Source organism: Cervus elaphus, chromosome 19, assembly GCF_910594005.1.
Source record: "Cervus elaphus chromosome 19, mCerEla1.1, whole genome shotgun sequence".
Classification (NCBI taxonomy): domain Eukaryota; kingdom Metazoa; phylum Chordata; class Mammalia; order Artiodactyla; family Cervidae; genus Cervus; species Cervus elaphus.
The window spans coordinates 14,422,717-14,430,954 of NC_057833.1; the positions used below are offsets into that span (position 1 = coordinate 14,422,717).

An 8,238-nucleotide genomic window follows, 5' to 3' on the forward strand; every position below is an offset into this window, starting at 1 on the left:
CGGCCACGCCCATCGCCGCCAGCCCCGCTCGCCGATTGGCCAACCAGACTCCGGTGCGCGCGACCAATCAGAAAGAACGATGGAGAGCGGGGGCGGAAGAGAGAACGGAAAGGGGAAGCGGGAGACTCTGGGAGGAAGGGGCCGCGGGATGGGCCCGGAGGGGAGGGGGTGTGGCGAGGAAGAGCAGGGAGGGACCACGTGCCCCCGGAGCAGGGGGGGAGGAAGCGAAAGAGAAGTAGGAGGCTTGAAGGAAGGCGAGAAGGGGAAGGGGGAAGGAGACGCCCGGGAACGAGTTGGTTTGTTCTGGTTGTAGGGCCCGCCCCAGACGTCTGGAGTCCCGGGGCCGAAGCTCAGTAAAAGTACGTTCCTGTCTTCTTCGGTGCGTCTTCTCTCCTAGGGCATTCTTTGCGCGCTCCTGGTGCTTTACAGGAGATCTGCGCCTCGGTTCCATCCCGGATCGGGATAACCCCCTATTCTCAACCGAGCTTCCTACCCTGGCAGGGGTCTCTGCTGCCTGGGGGCCCGGCCTTGGGGCCTGGACTGGAAAGAGTGACTTGCGTTCCGGAGTCGCAGCGGAAAGCGGGAGGGTCAGTGGCTGGGAAAGGAAAAGGACGCTTTAGAGGAATCTGATTCATCCCTTCTGACCAAGTCCCGCAACAGGTGGGAACTTGGGAAGCGCTGATTTATCCTGTGGTTATTCTTGTGTTGTTGGTTAGTTGCTAAGACCTATCGGACTCTTTTAGGGGCTTTCCCTGGTGGCTCAGTGGTAAAGATATACGACTCTTGGCGACCCCATGGACTGTAGCCCGCCAGGCTCCTCTGTCCATGGGATTTCCCAGGCAAGAAAACTGTAGTGGGTTGCCTTTTCCATCTCCAGGTGCTCTTTCCAATCCAGGGAACGAACCGGTGGCTCCTGCTTGGCAGGCGGATTCTTTACCACTGAGCCACCAGGGAAGTCCCCCATCCTCCTAGATACTTCGTCTTGCAAAGTTAAAGGAACTTCTCGGCCACACAGTATCAACTTCTGAAAGGCGGGAACCATGGCACCTGACATAGGAAATGTAATATTCTGACTCTGTTGAGAAGGGAAAAGAGTTCCAAAGATACACATCTCTAACAGAAATGTTATTACCAGAGATAGAAATAACACAGTCTACGAAAGAATGTACTAAAAGTGCTTCAGAAAACGGAAGACGGAAATGATTTAAAATATATATTTTAAAACGTTTAAAATGAGAATAATGCCTTTAAAGTCTTTAATATTTTGTATGCTTTCAGCTACCTAGGCAAACAGAAGCTGTACTTGGAAACAATTCACACTGTACATTAACTTGAATGTAAATTCAGTGCCTATTTTAAGTTTAAAATGATGTTCATTTTAAATTTTATTCCCCATAGAACCATTTAATTGAAGGAACATTGCACATGTAGCACTGATGTCTTCAAACTGAGTTTAGAATAAGAAAATTCATTTCAGAATACCCTACTCCTAAAAGAAGGGTGTGATCACAGTATCCACTAAGAGAGATGCAATACAAACAGGAAATAACCACAACTTGTAATTTTGGTCTTTCCTATTTGTTTTTTCTCTATATTCCCAGCACCTCATGCTTGGCACCCTTAGTATGCACTCAGTGACAAGCCAGGACCTACAGCTAAACTGCTGTGAGTGTGTGTTTCATTAAGTTAAGAAACAAGCTTACACTTCTTGATTAAAAATGTTGATTGAGTTGTTACAGTTTCTAATTTACACTGGGTTCCTTCTAAGAATTCGTAATTTGGTATCATGCTCATTTTAGGGTTAAAGTTAAGGGAGTAGATTCAGACATAGGCTTCAGGGCAAACCCCTTACATGTTTAGGAGTTGGAACATACTTTTCTAAAATGAACAATTATCCTTAATTATAAGGATAGGTAGTCTGTCTGTTGGCCTAAATTATTCATTTGAAATTATCCCTACCCATTGCCTCTCACTTTATATGTTTTGTATCTGTACCTCCAGTTCTTTCCAGATGTGTGCGTGTGTTCTAAGACATTTCGGTAGTGTCTGACTCTTCGCAACCCTATGGACTGTATCCTGTCAGGCTCCTCTGTCTATGGGATCCTCCCGGCAAGAAGACTGAAGTGGGTTGCCTGTGCCTTCCCAACACAGGGATCAAACCCTTGTCTCTATGTCTCCTGCATTGGCAAGTGAGTTCTTTACCATTAGCACCACCTGGGAAGCCCTCTTTCCAGATAGAAGATATATAATTTATAAAAGGGGTACATTGTTTTCCCTGGAGTTAGTAATAGATCTAAATACAGATTGGCAATCTAATTGGCTGGATATGGTAGCTCTAAGCATAGTTAGGAGGTTTCAGAAATTTAACTTGCCAAACTAAGGAAATAGTAAAATGCAGCCATTAATATCATTTCAACATAGATTAACAAGTATTTTTGTGTATATGAAATATAAATTATAACCAAATACTATAAGACTTCTACACAAGGCCTATTTTTTTTTAAATTATGAAAGTGTGATAACACATTTACAGGAGACTTGGAAAATACAGAACAAAGTTGCACATAGTTCTACTATATATTACAATTTTTTAATGTAGATAAATTAGGATTTTTAGTTGGAGTTTCAGTATCAAACTCTCAAAAATTAACAAATAGAAAAGTAGAAAGATATAGTAGACTTGAAAAGCACTATGAACCAATTACACATAATTAAGATTTATACAATTTTCACACTACAGCAGGATACAAATTCTATTCAAGTTCCTATAGACTATAAACCAGGAGACCCTGGAACATATCCAGGGACATAAAGTGCAAAAATTTCATGGTCTAAAGGTATTGAAATCATACAGAGTCTATTCTCTTATCACTGAAGAATTATGTTAGAAATCAACATCAAAAGATATTTGAAAATAAACCACATTTACCAAGAGAGATCTTTGACTTAGCCACTGAAGGCCCATGAGACCTATTTTTAAATAGGATATTCAATATCAGGTACTTAATATCCTGACATTATTACTTTGGTATAAGAAAAGTCTAAAATACTGTGGAGATACTAACTTTCAATGTGTCGTGAAATTCTCTTCTTAGAGTCACTTTCTGAATAAAGAAATTTATTTCTTTATTTTCTTTACTACTTCTCTGTTCTGCAGCAGAGATTTGTGAAGAGGATTTGTGAAGCTTTATATGGTGTTTCAGTTGATCAAATGTAATTTCAAAAATAATTATAATTTATCATTATTTCATTTAAGCAGTTTGGAGTATTCTCATGATACATACATTAAATTGAAGAATGTAGAATCCCTCTTTAATCTAGAGTATGGATCTTATAGTTTGTCTTACCATTTGGGGAATTATGTGCAATTTCTTGAGCAAAACTCTAGGCAGTATTCGCTGTAAGTAGAAGCAGCTTTGTATGTTGCTAAATCTTAATTAAAATGTAATTTATATATTTTTTATAGTTGGAGTGGTTCTTTTTTTGAGAGAGAAAAAAGCACTGAACCTTTGTTAACACAATTTTATTTTCTTAGGAAAACAGAACTGATCAGGTATTAAGGGACTTTATTTATTCCTCTTTATTGCCAGGCTTTTTCAGACTTCACTTCTTATTTTGACTCAGGGCTCTGAATGGTAAGAGATGAAAAGGCTAGCTGTTGATAACAATTTGATTAAGAGAGATGAGCCATGAGCTTTTCTTAAGTTAGATTTTTGTTTGTTGTAAAGCTTAGTTTTGACTAATTATTAATAATTGGAGAAATGCTCATAATTCATGTGTACAGATTATTGATTGTTGGTAAATATCTATTTGTATTGCTATGTGGGAAACATCCATAGACTTTCTAAAACTTTTTTCACTTGCTTTTTATTTTGACCTAAATATTGGGAAAATGAAAGGATACATACTCTTCATTTTTAACTTTTAAAAAGTAAATAAAACAGAAGGAGCCACTTAAACCAAACAGTCAAGGATACTGATTATATGACTTAGAGCAGTGCTTCTCAAACAGAGTTCCCCAGATCGAGATGTTAGTAAGTGTTCCTTAAACACACACACACACACTTTTGCTGGCCTAACACTTTTAGGAACTTAGTGGGTTGGGGGGAGTAGGAACTTCAGGACATTAGTGTTAAGCAGAACATTATTTGGAAACTTGAAATAAGTGAACCTAGAAGGGTCACTATCCCTCTTCAGTTTAAAAGTTTTGTGTTAATAACACAGTTTGTAAGTATAGTGATTTACAAATGATTGGTATTTCAAGTTTGCTTGAAGATAAGTTCTTTGAAATATGTGCATAAGAGCATGGTCATGACTAGGGAGTAGGAGTTCAAGTTAGCCCACAAGGGCTTATTTAATCTATAAAGTACTTATATGAATGTCATGGAACCCAGTGACAATATGTGGCAACAGTTCTATCGGGAAAATATTTGGATTTATAACTTCGGTTGGGAGGAGCACATTCCTTTTCTTTACCTCTATGCACCAGAAGCTGTGTTAGGTGAGAAAGTTATAGTGTTGTTTACAAGTACAATTACATGTATCAGAGATTCTGCAGATCCATATCTTACCCAATGTTAGGGGAGCCTCACCTCACTCTCACTAGTGAGGCTCCTATGGCTTCCGTTAGCCCCAGCTAGTGGAAAGGAATGTTCAGATTCTAGGGGCTGAGAAATAAGGAACTGGGCCCAACCTTTTACCCCAACTCCTATCTTTTTTGGGGGGCGGGGAGCTTTTAATTTTTTAAAATAATTATAGGTTCACACGAATTGCCAAAAAAAAGTACAAGGAGGCTGTATATATTCTTTACTCAGCTCTGTCTCCTCCCCGTGGTAGCATCTTGAGTAACTACAGTACACTAGCCAAATGAGAAAATTAATGTTGATATATTTCATAGAGCTTATTCAGAGGGGAGGGGAATCATTAGGATGTAAAAACTATAGAAAGGATCGGGGATACCTATATACTGAAGCCTTATAATCCTATGCTTGAAGAGGATTTTACAATGACACAATAATTGCTACCAGGAATTCCCTGTTGATTGGTGGCTAGCACTCTGAGCTTTCACTGCCAAGGGCCTGGGTTGGAAAATATTAATCAGATCCCACAAGCTTTGCACTGAGACCAAAAATAAAAAATAAAATAATAATTGCTACCAAATATTTAATACCTATCATATTCTAGGTCTAGGTATTCTATCTACGTGATGTATATTATTATTATCATTGTTATTTGCATTTTTACTATTATAACAATTATTGAGCAATTATGGGGCAGGCAGTCTTCTAAGCAATTGATAATATTGACTCATTGAATCCTCATAACAACCCTATGAAGAAAGTATCTCATTACTCACTTTTCAGATGAGAAATCTGAAGCACAGGTTTAGTAATTTGCCCAAGATTACACATTAAGTAGAAGAGTCAGCATTTGAACTGAGTCGGACACCGGAGCCAACACTCCCAAGTGCCATGTAGATACATAGACTTCAGTGTTCATAGTAACCTTTTAAGGTAGATATTATTGTTTCTGTTTTATATATATGGAACCTGAGGTTCAGAAAGGCTAAGCAATTTGCTCAAGATCCTATACAACTAATAATTATTGGAGCCCCAGTTTGATTCCAGGTCTAACTAGTTGCAAACTCACTATTTCTAGTTGGCCATTGGTATCTTGGGCTTCCCTGCTGGCTCAGATGGCAGAGTCTGCCTGCAGTGCAGGAGACCTGGGTTCTATCCCTGGATTGGGAAGATCCCCTAAAGGAGGGGATGGCAACTCACTCCAGTGTTCTTGCCTGGAGAATCCCCATGGACAGAGGAGCCTGGTGGGCCACAGCCCACAGGGTCGCAAAGAGTCGGACTCAACTGAGTGACTAAGCACAGCACAGCATTCTGATTGGTATAAGGTGAAAGCTCATTGTAGTTTGGGCTTCCTTGGTGGCTCAGAGAGTGAAGAGTCTGCTTGAATGTGGGAGAACCAGGTTCGATCCCTGGGCCGGGAATATCCTCTGGAGAAGGAAATGGCAACCCATTCCAGTATTCTATCCAAATCCCATGGATGGAGGAGCCTGGCAGGCTACAGTCCATGGGGTCGCAGAGTCGGACATGACTAACAACTTTTCACTCACTATTTCTAGTTGGCGCTTGTTATGGACTGAACGTTTGTGTTTCATATCTTGAAACCTTATCCCCAATGTGACAGTGTTTGGAGGTAGGGCCTTTGGAGGTAGTTAAGTGATGAGGGTAGAACCCTCATGAATGGGATTAGTTCTCCTCTAAAAGAGGCCCCAGGGAGATCTCTCATCCCTTCCATCAAGTGAGAAGGTTACAATGAGAAGACTGTGGTCTATGAGGGAGCAGGTTCTCACTAGACCCTGAATTGACCATCACCTTGACCTTGGACTTCCAGAACCATGAGAAATAAATTTCTGTTATTTATAAATAAGTCACCCAGTCTATGACTTTTCAAAATTTTATTTACTTTTTAATTGAAAGATAATTGCTTTACAGAACTTTGTTGTTTTCTGTATGACGTTTTGTTATAGCAGCCTGAATACACAAAAATTGATTTTTGCCTCCCTGTTTTTTGTTTTAGTTTGTTTCGACTCTGGATTGAACCGGGGCCCTTGGCAGTGAAACCACAGTGTCCTAACCAGTGGACCACCAGGGAATTCCCACCTTGCTGATTTTAAACACAAATCCCTGCCAGACCTCAATGATATTGTGATTTAAGAAATGTATATTTGGTCTTCCTCCACAGTTCTGGCACAAAAACCTTTGCAGTTTCCTAATGATAAGTATCTTGGGGATATCTTTCCTTCTCAGCTTCTGAAATAGCTCCTGAATGAAATCCATGTCCTTTCAGCCACCTCTGAGTTTATGTAAATATGACTTTTGGAAAGTCCCTAAGGGTAGGGACCTCAGAGGAGGAGAGAGGGGCTGGAGGTTAAATCAACAGCTAATGAAGCCTCCATTAAAAAACCCCAAACCAACTTGTTCAAAGAGCTTCCATGTTGGTGACTCTATGGAGCTGCTGAGAGGGTGGCGAGCCTAGAGAGGGCATGGAAGCTCTGCACCCTTCTTCACACCGAGCCCTGTGCATCTCTGCCACCTGGCTGTTCCTGAGTTATTAATATATACTTTTGTAATAAACTGGTAATCCAGCAAGCAAACTGTTTTCCTGAGCTTGGGGAGCTGCTCCAGCAAATTAATCAAGTCCCAGGAGAGGGTTATTTGAACCCCCAGTTTACTGCTTGTGGATCAGAAGCACAGGTTAACAACTTGAACTTGTGACTCATCAGGGGCGGGGCTCAGTCCCCCAAGATTTTAACCTGTTTGATCTGATGGTATCTCTGGGTAGTGTCAGAACTAAGTTTAAATGTAGGAAACCCAGCTGGTGTGGTAGCATTGTTTGGTGGGGCAAAAAAAAAAAAAAAAACTATCACACAGTAAGCGATCAGAAGTGAGAGAAGTGCTGTGAGTCGACAGAAAATAGAAGAGTATTTTTTTTTCCTAAGCAAGCTCTAAAGAGGTCTAAGTCTGAAACCCAAGGCAGCGGTTGTCAAACCTTAGAGTGTTTTAGAACCAATTTGCAAGACTTAAAACCTCAGTTGGTGGACTCCATCTGCAGAGTTTGTGATTCAGTAGGTCTGGAAGAGCAAGTGCTCACTTGATGCTGATGGTACTGGGTCTCGGAACATACTTTGAGAACTACTAGATCTGGCCTGCCATCCCATTTAAGGTGGTTTCAGACTAAGGGAAGGATAGAATTAAAATAAGGATGATCAGACGTCATAGTAATAGATGATGATATATCAGCAAATTTTCAAAGTACTGCAAGTATAAAATAATGGTTCTGTGACTCTTACTTGGAAAAGGTACTGCATAATTAACGTTTCAAGGATAGAATATACATGTCGGTAATATTCAATTCCATTTACTTTCTAAATAAATTGATGCCGTATTTTCCTGGGTTTCCTTGCTGCCTCTAGTTTTCCCCTTGAGTTTTCTCAGGTTCCATCTTCTTGATGACATTCTTCTAAAACAGGGGTCCCCAAACTCCAGGACCTAATGCCTGATGACCTGAGGTGGAGCTGATGTGATAATAAAAGAAAGTGCACAATAAATGTAATGAGCTTGAATCATCCTGAAACCATCCCCCACGCCTTGCTCCCGAGCCCATGGAAAAATTATCTTCCATGAAACTGGTCTCTGGTACTAAAAAGGTTGGAGATTGCTG

The 8,238-nt window shown here is 40.5% G+C and overlaps 1 long non-coding RNA gene across 3 annotated transcripts; it reads left to right on the plus strand.

The window, feature by feature from the left end:
• Positions 1–250: 250 nt before the first annotated feature.
• On the plus strand, positions 251–7,966 carry LOC122675398. Of its 3 annotated transcripts, none has more exons than XR_006335247.1 (3): positions 251–359; positions 2,002–2,189; positions 6,595–7,966. It is a non-coding gene; the product is annotated as an uncharacterized LOC122675398 (long non-coding RNA). The 3 variants fall into 3 exon arrangements; XR_006335248.1 differs by having other exon boundaries at positions 273–379; XR_006335246.1 differs by having other exon boundaries at positions 299–660.
• The last annotated feature ends 272 nt before the right edge of the window (positions 7,967–8,238 follow it).